At 46.3% G+C, this 12,937-nt stretch overlaps 1 protein-coding gene across 6 annotated transcripts in view; it reads left to right on the forward strand.

Annotated features, from left to right (window-relative positions):
- The window catches only part of PCSK7 (proprotein convertase subtilisin/kexin type 7), a 305,529-nt gene that overhangs the window by 73,703 nt on the left and 218,889 nt on the right, over positions 1-12,937 (forward strand). The gene's annotated exons all lie outside the window — the stretch shown is intronic.

The following is a 12,937-nucleotide window of genomic DNA, read 5'->3' on the forward strand; positions in this document are numbered from 1 at the left end:
CAGCTGATAATATTTATGATGAAAACAAAGTTGCAATAGGGAGCTTAAACCAATAAACTCAGTCCAATCAAACCAGTTTCTCAAGTTTTTTATTCTTATTGCATTTTTTGGAAAGTCCATCACTGTGACTGTTACTTAATGTATTCTTTTGTGGGTAGAGAGCCCTTTATCTCATTATTTTTCGTGTTCTGGATTCCTTACTTGTTCTGCCTTTTAGGTCCTGTGTGCTGAGGATAATCTCTTCACAGGATAAATCAATGTTGGTAGTATTTACTCTCTTTTTCTGTATATAAGCTATTTGGAGGATATTGTTTCCTGCACCCACCAACTGACTCCTTTCATCCTGCTATTTTAGGATTGATATATGTTTGCTTATCTCCCTCTCTTTCCTGAACTCTAGGTACTACATATTAAGTGTCCCAGTCCCTTACATTCTGAACAATCAAGCTAGATGTACAAGTGTGCTTGTAGGTCCTATCATTGATTGACGCATAGGCTCCCGCTGCTTGCACATCATTTCATTGATTGACATGAATACATTGTTTTCCTAAACCTCCATTTTATTGTTTTCCAAAACAGTTTCTTCACCGTCTGCAATTGACCTTTACCTTGGCTAGGTGGTCTGGGGCAAGTGTTCCTTTGAAGTTTTGTGAATTAACCACTGTTAAGTCTATTCTAAGGTTTTTCTCCTTTAAGTGTTGGTTTGTTACTGTTTTACACAGAGTCTGATTTACTTTGGTCTTTTCAAGCAATTTGAAATTGAATATTTTTAGGTTTAAATGTACCGCACAATGCAGCTGTCTCGTTTGCTAATGACATCTTGAGGCCATCCGGAAATCTTCCCTGGGAATGCATTCCGACCATTGCTCACGTTTGAACTTTAAGCTTACATTTTCTTGCTTTCTCTTTTCTGGTTTTAATTGTTTTAGGCTGTTCCGTGGCCCATACCCTATTTACTGTATCCTTCTAAGTGCCCCCTCTCTGTAAACAGACCTTTAAATCTTGTTTTTATATTGTAACATTTACTGTGCATTGATAGCCAAAGGTCAAGTGTCAGGCTCTATGTTCTGAGGGAGCTTGGTGTTTACTTTTCTTTCTCAGACTTCAAAGTGAAAGGATTTATGTGACAATCATGCTGAGTATTGAAGGTAATTCTGAAGTGTGGTGGAAACAATTATTTGAATACAATCAAACCAAATGAATACACTAGGTGATGACATTTCCACACATTGTCGTTTGAGTGCTGTATATTTTTATTAGTATAACTGTGTCTGTGCAAATGTAATGGCCCATTTCAATTGAAGGTCTGTTGTTTGTAAAGGAAGTGTGGTAACACACCATGAATCTCCCCTTTACACCACTCCACGTCACTCCAAGCCACTGCACGGCTCTCTACTCTGCACCACTCCACACTACGCCACTCCACACTGCATCACTGCACTCTACTCTGCACCATTAAAAAAAAAACGTTATTTGTACTCTGCACCATTCCACTCTATGCCACTTCACTCCTCTCTACTCTTCATCATTCTACTCTATTCCAATGCAATCTATACCACTCTACTCTACACCACCGCACTCTTTGCCACTGCACTCTACTCTGCACCACTTCACTCTGCAACACTACACTCTACACCAATGTACTCTACTCTGTACTACTCCACTCTATGCCAGTGAACTCTGCTAATCCACTATAATGTATTCTGGACCACTGCACTCTACGCCACTCTACACGTTACCCCTCTACTCTATACCCCTCCACTCCATTGTGCACCACTCCACTCAACGCCATTTCGCTCTACTCTGAAACAAACTACTTGGCGCCACTCCACTCTACGCCACTGCAGTCTATGCTACCCCACTCCACACTGCGCCACTCAATGCTACTGCACTCTGTCTACTGCACTCTACTCTAACTACTGCACCCTACACCACTTCACTGAAAACTAATGCACTTTACTCTGCACCACTCCACTCTACACCAACGCACTCTACTCTGTACTACTACACTCTGTGCCAGTGAACTGTGCCAATCCACGCCACTCTAACCTATTCTGGACCTTTGCACTCTACGCCACTCTACTCTGCACCCCTTCACTCTATGGTGAACCACTCCAATCAACGCCACTTCACTCTACTCTGAAACAATCTACTCTGCGCCACTCCACTGGAATCTATGCTGCACCACTCCACTCTTCGCCACTCTATGCCACTCCACTCTTCGCCACTCTATGCCACTGCACTCTGTCCACCACACTTTACTCTAATCTCTGCACTCTACACCACTTTACTGAAAACCAATGTAGTCTACTCTGCACCACTGCACTCCATGCTACTGTACTCTACAACACTATATGCCACTCCACTCTACACCATTGTACTCTTCGTCGCTGCTCTCTACACTACTCTGCTGTGCCCCCCTCTACACCACTTCACTATGTCAGTCTTCTCTGTAACACTGCACTTTCTGCCACCTTACTCTACGCCCCTGCACTCTACTCTGCACCTCTCAATGCCAATGCACTCTACGCCACCAGACTTTGCCACTCTGCTTTGGATTACTCCACTCTGAATCACTTCACTCTAGGCCACTGCACTCTACTCTGCACCCTTCAACTCTTTGCCACTCTACTCTGCACCACTGCACTCTACTCTGCACTATTTTACTTGACGCCAATATACTGCACACCACTACAATGTACCAAACTATATTCCACTCTGCGCCACTGCACTTCACACCAATTTACTCTACACCACTCGACCTTACTTCACTGCACTTAGCACCAATTCACTCTACTGACTGCACTTTGACACTGTACTGTGCAACAGTGCACTACACTCTGCTAAACTCTACTTTGCGCCACTCTACTCTATGCCACGGCACCACCGCACTCCACTGCGTACTTTGCGAGCGTACTCTACGCCACTCTGTTCTACTCTACACCACTACACTCTACAATACACCACTGCACTATACAGCAGTCTACTCTGCCACTCTGCACCAAACTCTGTCATTGAACTGTATGCCATTCTACTGTGCACCACTATATTCTATACCAATCTATGCTAATGCTCTCTGCCACTCTACTCTGCATCACTCTTCTCTGCCATGGCACTCTGTGCCACTGCACTCTATTCTGTGCCACTCAATGCCAATGCACTGGACGCCACTACACTCTACGCCTCTCTACTTTGCATCGCTCCACTCTACACCACTGCACTCTGTGCCAATACACTCTAAGCCACTCTGATCTACTGTGCACCACTGCACTCGGACACTGCATTCTACGACACTTCACTCTACACCTCTCCTCTGCACCACTCTACACCAGTGCACTCTACTCAATCAATCAGTGTAAACTTTATTCTTTTTTTTATAACAACCATAAAAACAAAATAATCCATAAAATGCACATCAATTAAAAACCATCCTCAAAATTCTCAACTTAAAAATCTGTGAAACCTAGTGTATGAAAGTACACTTCACTCCGCACCACTGCACTCTACTATACTCTAATCTGCAACACTGTACTCTACGCTACTGCATGCTACACATCTCTACACCACTGTGCTCCGTCACTGCACTCTACTCCACTCTGTTCTACTCTGCATCACTGTACTGTACGCCAGTGCTCTCTACAGCACTCTGCTCTACAATACTCTTCTCTATGCCACTGCACTCCTACAAAGTACAAGATTGCACTCTCTGCCACTGAACTCTATGCTAATCTGCACCACTGCACTCTATGCCACTGAACTCTAGCCACTCTACTGCACTCTACGTCACTCTACTCTGCATCGCTCCACGCCACTCAAATCTACTATGTAGTACTGCAAGCCACTGCACTCTACTCCGTTCTGCGCCACTCCGCTCTACACCACTCCACTCTGCACCATTTCACTCTACTCTGAAACATCTACTCTGTGCCATTGCACTCTATGCCACTCTACCCTGCTCTTCTCTGAGCCGCTCCACTCTTCGCTATTCTACTCTGCACCACTGCAAGCTATGCTACCCCACTTAACTCTATGCCACTTTACGCCAATCTACACTAATGCACTCTACTCACACAAATTCACTCTACGGCACTGCACTCTACTCCAGTCTACTCTGCACCACTGTACTTTATGCCACTCCACTCTGCGACATTCCATTCTACAGCACTCCACTTTATGATGCTCTGCTCCATTAAACTCTGCGCAACTCTGACACTCCACAACACTCTACTCCACTTTATGCCACTACTCCGCTCTTCGCAGCACCCCCTACGCCATACCACTGTGCTTTACACCACTCCATGACACTCTGCTCCCTCCACATCACGCGACGCCAATCCTTGACACTAAACTTCAATGAACTCTACACCACTCATGACTCTCTACGCCACTCTAGAGCACTCCACTCTACTCCACAACTCTCTACTTTGACACTCTACAACACTCTCCTTTAAGCCACTAACATTTATTTAGTCATGCTGGGCAGCAGTCACACTGGTGTACAATACGGCTAAAACATATTGGCAAAGCCAACAGCTCTTGCATATCCGAGACCTATTGGCTTTGCCAGTGCTTGTTTACTTTCCAAATTATTCAGTCATATGTGGAAATCTAAACATCGGCCAGTTCAGATTCCAGCCTTTTGAAAAGCCTCTTTGTGTTTCTTATGCCGTCTTCATGTCGTCCATTCAGTCGTGATGACTACACAGTTAATGCTGGTCATCCGATGATCTTTATAAATCACATTGATTTTGCTGACTTGGACTCTCCCCTTCCTTTTTTAGGTTTGGTTCTGAATGTTGATATAGCATTAATATACTAGAGCCAAGTAGAGATAATCTGGTTGGTGCCATGCCAAGGGCAGTTAAAGACCAGGATTGATTGATTGGGAGATAAATTCATGGGTCTCTAAACCCATTTCCAGTGCCAGAGAGGAAGAAGACATACCAGTGATTGGCTCTTGTTAAGTCGGACCTTGACTCCCACAGAGGAACTATCATGTTTGCTGGTTCCAAGTCCTACATAATTAAGGAGAAACTAAAAATGGACAGTGGGATAGGGTGGGCTGTTGTCGCAAGGAGCGGGGTCACCCTGCTGATCTTAAGTTCTCACGCCTTGGCCATGCCGCCTTATTCACACCCTCACAGCCACACTGTCCAGGTGGAGTAAAGTACTAGCTGGCATTGAGTTCAGTATTCCAGATTAACAGACTGGAGAGGTCTATACCAGTTCACATGCTTGCTAAGCATTTGTTTCCATCTGCCTCACAATTAGTACTTAAATACAGTAGGTGCAGCCGCCCTCAAACCGATGATGCCAAATAAAACACACCATTATTTCACAAAACCATGTTCAGACACGGCTGAGGCTAGTCTTTTGGGCAGGGAACTGCTCTCCATATTCCGGATGAAAGAGCAAAACAGTTGGAAGTGTGTCAGAGAGAGATGGATCCATACCAGCTTTTGCTATAGATGCATCATTCTAGAGTTAAAGCGTTGAAGTGGCCTTAATAGGGATGGGCTCATGTTTTTTATTGACAAACCCACCTTTTTAGGTTTTGCCTCGCCAAAGATGCGCTCTGCGCATCTTTTCGGCGCAGGCGAAAACCTGATGAGAAGAATAGTGTGGCTTTGTTCGGCCCTCGTCGTTGATTGGCTGGCTCCGTAAACGGAGCCTTGCCATTGGACGAGGGGCCTGTCCGTCAATGCCGGACCAGACACGGGGGCGTTCCCGACATTCTTTGGCTTTTGCCGACGTCACGGGACGCCGGGAACGCCCCCGTGTCTGGTCCGGCATTGCCGGCACTATCCCTGAATGGGGAAAATGTGCTTCTGGAATCGTGCTGCAGAGGGCTGTTGCGCGGGTGGGTGGGCGTAATTCAGTCTATTGCCTATGGGTGACTAGCTGTGGGTTACAGCGGCCCGCACCCCATTCGGCAGAGGGCCACCACCGTTTTGTGTTACTGCATTGTTACCGTGTGTGTCTCCCCCCTCCGAGGTCTCGGTGTTCGTTCTCTCTCACAGGCCTCTGCCCCCACCTCTTCTCCTCACGTTCTCGCCCAAACCTCTGTTGTCCATCAGAGAGTAAGTAACCTCTGCCCCTCAGATGCCTGCGTGCTCGATCTCTCCCACCACACTCTGCGTTCGTTTCTCCCGTCGGAGATTTCCTCTTCTAAACCCAGCCGCGGCCCAACAAGCCCGGTCTGTGCCCGTCCCTTTGTATTCCCCCCCCCCCCCGTCCCTGAGTTGTGCCCCAGGGTGACCTCGTGTCTCTGGCTATGCAACTGCTGCAGTCAAGAGGAGTTGGCCACGAAGTGACCCGATTGACGTGGACAGTGTTGAAAAGCGTGGCCTGTGTTTAAATACACGTTCCAGCACGGCTGCTACAGAGAGAAGACCGTCAACCCGGAGGATGTGTATCACCTGTAAAGGGGATGCTTCTGGAATCGTGCTGCAGAGGGCTGTTGCGCGGGTGGGTGGGCGTAATTCAGTCTATTGCCTATGGGTGACTAGCTGTGGGTTACAGCGGCCCGCACCCCATTCGGCAGAGGGCCACCACCGTTTTGTGTTACTGCATTGTTACCAAGTGTGTCTCCCCCCTCCGAGGTCTCGGTGTTCGTTCTCTCTCACAGGCCTCTGCCCCCACCTCTTCTCCTCACGTTCTCGCCCAAACCTCTGTTGTCCATCAGAGAGTAAGTAACCTCTGCCCCTCAGATGCCTGCGTGCTCGATCTCTCCCACCACACTCTGCGTTCGTTTCTCCCGTCGGAGATTTCCTCTTCTAAACCCAGCCGCGGCCCAACAAGCCCGGTCTGTGCCCGTCCCTTTGTATTCCCCCCCCCCCGTCCCTGAGTTGTGCCCCAGGGGGACCTCGTGTCTCTGGCTATGCAACTGCTGCAGTCAAGAGGAGTTGGCCACGAAGTGACCCGATTGACGTGGACAGTGTTGAAAAGCGTGGCCTGTGTTTAAATACACGTTCCAGCACGGCTGCTACAGAGAGAAGACCGTCAACCCGGAGGATGTGTATCACCTGTAAAGGGGATGCCATTAGAGGGGCCGAGAAGTGGAAGGGCAAATAGGCCATGGTTTGCGTTTGCTTGAATATTTGTGTACCGCTACGTAAGAGCCCAGTGGCGTAGTGCCCCCCACCTTGCCCTCGTAAGGAGTTTAAACCAGGGAAGCTAGTGGGCTTTAAGGATTATATAACTGGACCCTACTAAACCTTAATTAGTTATTTATGGGCCTCTTATGTCTACTGACAAAATGCTCATGAATAACACCGTTGAGGAACACCATAACAGAGGGCGTGGGTGCTGTCATGCACAGAAAAGAAAACCGACTAAGAGAATGAATGAAAATAGTGAAAATACTAGAGGGATGCAGAAAAGTGAGCATGAGATGGAAAGGTAAGAAAAAACAAAGGTAAGAGGCAAGATGGGGGAGATATTAAGCGAAAGAATGGGGGGGGGGTAAGGAAGGATAGAGAGAAAGAAGAACATTTGAAAGGAAATGAAGAAGAACATGTGAAAGGTAGGGTAGAAGGGTGGAAGAGTAATGGGATTGGGTGGGTAGAAGGATGACGAATGGACAGATGGGGAGAAGTGAAAGGACGCATAGATGGATGCATGGGTAAACTGATGGGTGGGTGACTGGAGGGGTGGATGTATAAGTGAAAGGGTGAACGGATGCATAGGTGGATGATGTGAAGGGATGGACGGATGAACAGATAGAAGGGCGAAAGATAGTTGTAAGTAGGGTGAACGGGTGCACAGAACTGTCCGAAGACTTGAGTCGGGCTTTCTCCTGGTCGTAGGTATGGTTGAAGTGGGGGATAGTTTAATAGCCTGGTTACTTCCTCGTGTGAGACCGTAATCTATCTGAGTGCTTTTTCAGTAGTCCCGGGCGCGTTTGTGCGTGTATATTTGTTTTAGTTATTGAGATGGCGCGGTTCTCGCAGCAAGTGCAACTGAAGACTCTCTCCACCCACCCCTCGCCCAGTCTGCCTCACCCATAAGTCCGGAGTCCCAGGACGAGCCGCAGTTTAGGTTTGAGGTGCACAGACCCTGCTCAGTAGATCCCAGTATGTGAATTATAGCGGGGTGTTTTTACGACGGCCCAGGATTGAGGTTCATTGGCAGAGCTGGAGAGGGGGGCGGCTGAGCTATACATCTCACGCTCCCAGGATTGCTGTATGGTGCAGTGTTTGATCAGTAGGCAAAGGTGCTGTGGCTCAGAACACCCCTTCGGTTCTTTTGTCTTTCAGACCGCAGATCGGCCGACTGGGTATATATATTTTTTTTTTGTTAAACCCGTGCCTCCTACTGATTTTTTTTTTTTTTTTTTTTTTGCAAACCCATGATTTTGGTTGCCGCCAGGGGCATAATAACACGGTGGCACAGATTTGAGACACCCTTTAACCGCGAAAGCTTTACCACTACCCAGAATGAATCAACTGTATTTCGCCGCACTTTTGGACCAATGTGCTCGAAATTACTGTTCTTCAAATTGCATCAATATGTTGTGTTTTCAAAACAGATTGGATTAATCTAAGTATTATAAAAAAAGACAACACAATTTGTCTGCTTCGGGAAGCTTTCGATTTGTCATGTGTAGAATTGTAGTTCAAAAGAGCTATTTAGGCAGGTGCTTTTTTGGAATTGTATGCGTGATGGATGAATTGTTCACCCGTTTTTGACCAGCGTTTAGGAGTCTCCGCCTTTCTAGGCCATTGGGTTATTGCTAATTGACGGGCACTGAAAGTCCTTTCGTATGCCAGCCCACACCGAGGCCTTTGTGAATTGAGGTGGTGATCTCACGCAATTACACAGTATGCCGGCGTCCACTTAAGTAAAACTCGTTATAATTGGCACTCTGCCTGCCACTGTTTGCAGCAGGGCCAACGACTGAAGAAGCATGACATGTGACGGCCCTCTCTCCCCGTGTAAAGTCGATGCACTTTATGAGTCTGTGTTACACCTGTTGTGTTCCGCAATGGATTGATCCTTTTTCCAGTAACTCAGTCCAGTGTTTTAAGAGATATGATCAGCTCTCCTGGGCGTGAACCGATTTGCTGTTAACGAAACTAGAAACACATGGAATAATAATAGAACCGGCTTTTTCGAGCACCTACCTTACACGTTAAGTAGTATTTCTGTTTCTGCAGCCTGTCCTTTCTAAGACACACTTTTTGATGTCGCATGCAATATTAAACTGAGTATTAAAACAAGTTAGCTGACCCAGTTTCCTTTCTGACAATTTTAAGAGTCAGTTTTAAGTTTTAATACCTGACCATACCTCTGGTTATGAAGCTCAGATTGTGTAGTACTAACTGTAGAGAGATGCTGAACGTTGTATTGCATTGATTACGTGACTGTTATGTGCTCCAAAATGAATGTCATGTAGAGTATGGATACCAAGTGACTACATGCATTAGGACACTAAGTATTGTATAGTAGTTGTATTTCTACAATACTTCATACCACTGACACACCTGACGTGACCACTTGAGATCTGTCATCAGGCGTTGCCTGCGTTTTTCACTGTTATTCTGGAAATGCTCCACTTTGAGTCACCGTGTTTATTAGTACATTTATCTGAATTTTGAAATGGATAAAGGGACACATTCAGCGTGGAGGGGCCACCGCCCCCCCCCCCCCCCCCCCCCCCGAAAATTACTTCACTGAATGGGAAACGTTATTTTAAGCAGAATAGGGAATAATTTTACCCGGGGCGTGGTAGTCGCGCTAGAAATGCAGCTTTTTTGGCAGGCACACAAATAAAAATAAACAAATCCGGCTTAAACAGTAATGTTGTTGTTGCCAGCTTTTTATTAAAGTGCGTTTTGCTTTGTGTCCTCGGCCAAGTGGTGTTCTTATCTCTGTTGGTGGCGTGGTATCTCCTGTTCACATCCTGGAGGACGTCCCAATCTGTGACAGTCTTCCTGTGGTTTGCAGTCCAGTTTTGCCCACTGTGTATTGTTGTGCATTCACCTACTACGACAGTTTACTTTGTATGTTCAGTGCTTCAATTCTTTAGCTTCTATTGCTGGGTTTAAAAAAAAAATATTTTCATATTCTCGGTTATTGTACTTGTGTTTACCGCGGATATATCAGTGTGCCTCACTTAAGTGCCATTTCTTAGCTAAACTGCTCTTTAAAATTGGAGGCTAGCGCAGCGTACGAAGGGGGTGTTGAACGGCTCCTGTCAGGATTGGGAGGTGGGGGCTGCGTCATGCGCGCGCAGTTTATTTTTCCGGGTATCTCGCGCTCTCCAGTGACGCCGAGATTGATGGATCGAATACAGACTGCGCAGAATGATAACTAATGCACACCAGAAGGGTCTGGTATCCTCTGTGGATGAGATCTAAAGCCCTGTGACTCGCATTAAATGTAGCATACTTCTGCTCTGTGTGGGGGGGGCTCTGTGTGGGTGTATGTGTGGAGGGCGCTGTGTGGTTGTGTGGGGGGGCGCTGTGTGTGTGTGTGGGGGGCTCTCTGTGGGTGTTTGTGTGTGGCATTTGCGAGAGATTAAGCTATTGGCATTGTAAATGACAATGCCATTTATTTATGTTAAAAAAAACATAAATAAAAATAATGTCAAGAGCAATGCCAATAGCTCTAACTTTAACAAAGGCAAAACCATTGCATTGTAAATGCTTGTTTCATTAGCTTTGCTTTATCTGATTGATGACTGTTGGATCAAACCCTCCACAGAAGAAATCCCTTGCATGCTAACCCGCTGTTGTCTAATGCTTCAACAGTCTGGTCTGAATCCTCTTCACATCCATCTGAACCCTCCAAATGTAACAGTTTCTTTGTCTGTTGAAAGTGTTTTTTTATTGATAACCCCAAACTGCTCCGATTTGTTTACTGCAGGATGGCTTGCCTGATGTCTTATGTATGAATAGGCAACAACGAAGTACAATGCTCCAGCCCATGAACAGCACAACCTGTGCCTTCTGTTGGTGAAACAGTCTCCTTGTTCATACCATTTCACTGACAAAACCCTTCTCAGGAAATCACCTTTCTTCATTGGTTTTGATTGAAACATTATACTTCGCATCAATTAATCGCAACAGCCTCCTTGATATTAGATAGCTCAGTGGTTTCTTTTATGTAACTTGGTGATTTGTGCACTTACAACTCTAGTGCGGCTTCATAGCTATATGATAGGGAAGTCAGACTTATCCAGTATTAGGGTATCTTTCATAGATTCACATGCCTGAATCATTCCCCGTCGTAGGGATGGGAGTCCCAGGTACATAAATAAAGTAATGTCCCATTAGACATATCGAGTAATAGGCCAAAGGCCTCACATTAGTAACATATCCAGGTCCTTTTGTAATAAGGAAAAAACTCTAGAAAGCAACCAATCGGCTGCCACCACCCTCTGGAACCCTCCTGGAAGGAGCTCTAGTCCCTCAGATTTTCTACCACACATCGTGCTAAGGGAGTCTCCACTGAGCTCTGCTCAGGTTTTCCTTATCTCTTGGAATGAAGGTATTTTTCTTCGGATATTTCTGTATCTGAGTGAAGTCTTTCCTGTCTTCATGTCGGATACTCTTAAAAAAGGCCTTTTTAGGCCCTGTGATACTTGCAAAAAGAAGAGATTGCATGTTGACCACCAGCATAAGGACTGCCTCTACTGTCTTTATCCAGACCATACTCCTAAAGACTGCAAGGTATGTTGTTCTTTTTCCGCAAAGACTTTATAAGATTGTGAGGGAAGGCTTTTAACTTGGCTGCAGAGGCTTAAGGACAAAGAAGACCCCTTGTCCTCTGAGGAGAGTGAGAGCTCTTCGAAATCCTCTTCAAAGACTCCTCGGAAAAGGCCCAGCGATGTTTCTCCAGGTCCTTCTATGCAGCAACCTCAAAAGAAGAGGCAGAAAATGTCTCCAGAGGCTCTAAAGCTTAAGGATTTACCTGCAAGGGAGCCTTTTCCCCTTCAAGGGTCGAAAAAAGCAGTCTCAGACCCTCTAACTCCCCCGCCGAGGGTGAAACACACTATTAAAAAGCCTTCCTCAGCCCCGTCGACTACCACCTCGTCGATGATGGCCTTGACAACGACAAAATCTCCTCATACAGCCATTGGAATGACTTTGTCGACGATGACCATTTCTACCCTTTCAGTCTCGTCGGCGTCCCTTTCCTCGATGACATCTTCGTCAACGGCATGTATACCTTTGTCGTCGCCGATAAAAAATCAAGAAATCCTCGGCGACCACGGCGTCGACGACTCGCTCGACGAGTGCCTCGCCGATGATACTCACGTCAAAGAGTGTACCGTCGACGACCATCCCGTTGACGACCACTTCGACGAGAAGTCCCTCATCGACGGTAGTGTCTGTCGTAACCATCGATGATTACTCATCGATGACGTCTATACTGAAGACTGCCTCGTTGACGATACCTAAATCAAGGGCAGAAATTACATATTTTCATCAAAAAATTGCGAAACGGAGGCTGACGCCTTCTCTTACATCACCCAGTAGAGTTCAACCATTACTTCCCTCTCACCTTTTGGATGAAGATGAGGAGTCGGTTGAGGACAGTATGTTTAGAGCTGCAAGAATTCCCTCTGAACTTAACGTTAAGTATCAGGAAGAGTCTGATTATGATTTTCAAGACATGGATGAACAGGCATACTATCATGACGACCGCCATCATCAACAGCCACAGATGGTTTGTCTTCCTTCAGCCTTGGTCTCTGACCTGCAATTTATGATCTCTGACTACAAAAAGAGTTTCCCTACCTCTGCGTCGTCTCCTGTTCCAGTTCTCTCTCCGGCACAGAGAGCACAAGCCCCACCGCCTCCTACCATCGAGGCACCTGTGCCGCATCTTCCATCTACTGATGATGACGATGATGAACAACAAGAAGGGGAGATTCAGGATACGCAGTCACACCACGACGAATGGGACGACTATTTTATCCCTCTTCCAG

Source organism: Lissotriton vulgaris, chromosome 2_1 (assembly GCF_964263255.1).
Source record: "Lissotriton vulgaris chromosome 2_1, aLisVul1.2, whole genome shotgun sequence".
NCBI lineage: Eukaryota > Metazoa > Chordata > Amphibia > Caudata > Salamandridae > Lissotriton > Lissotriton vulgaris.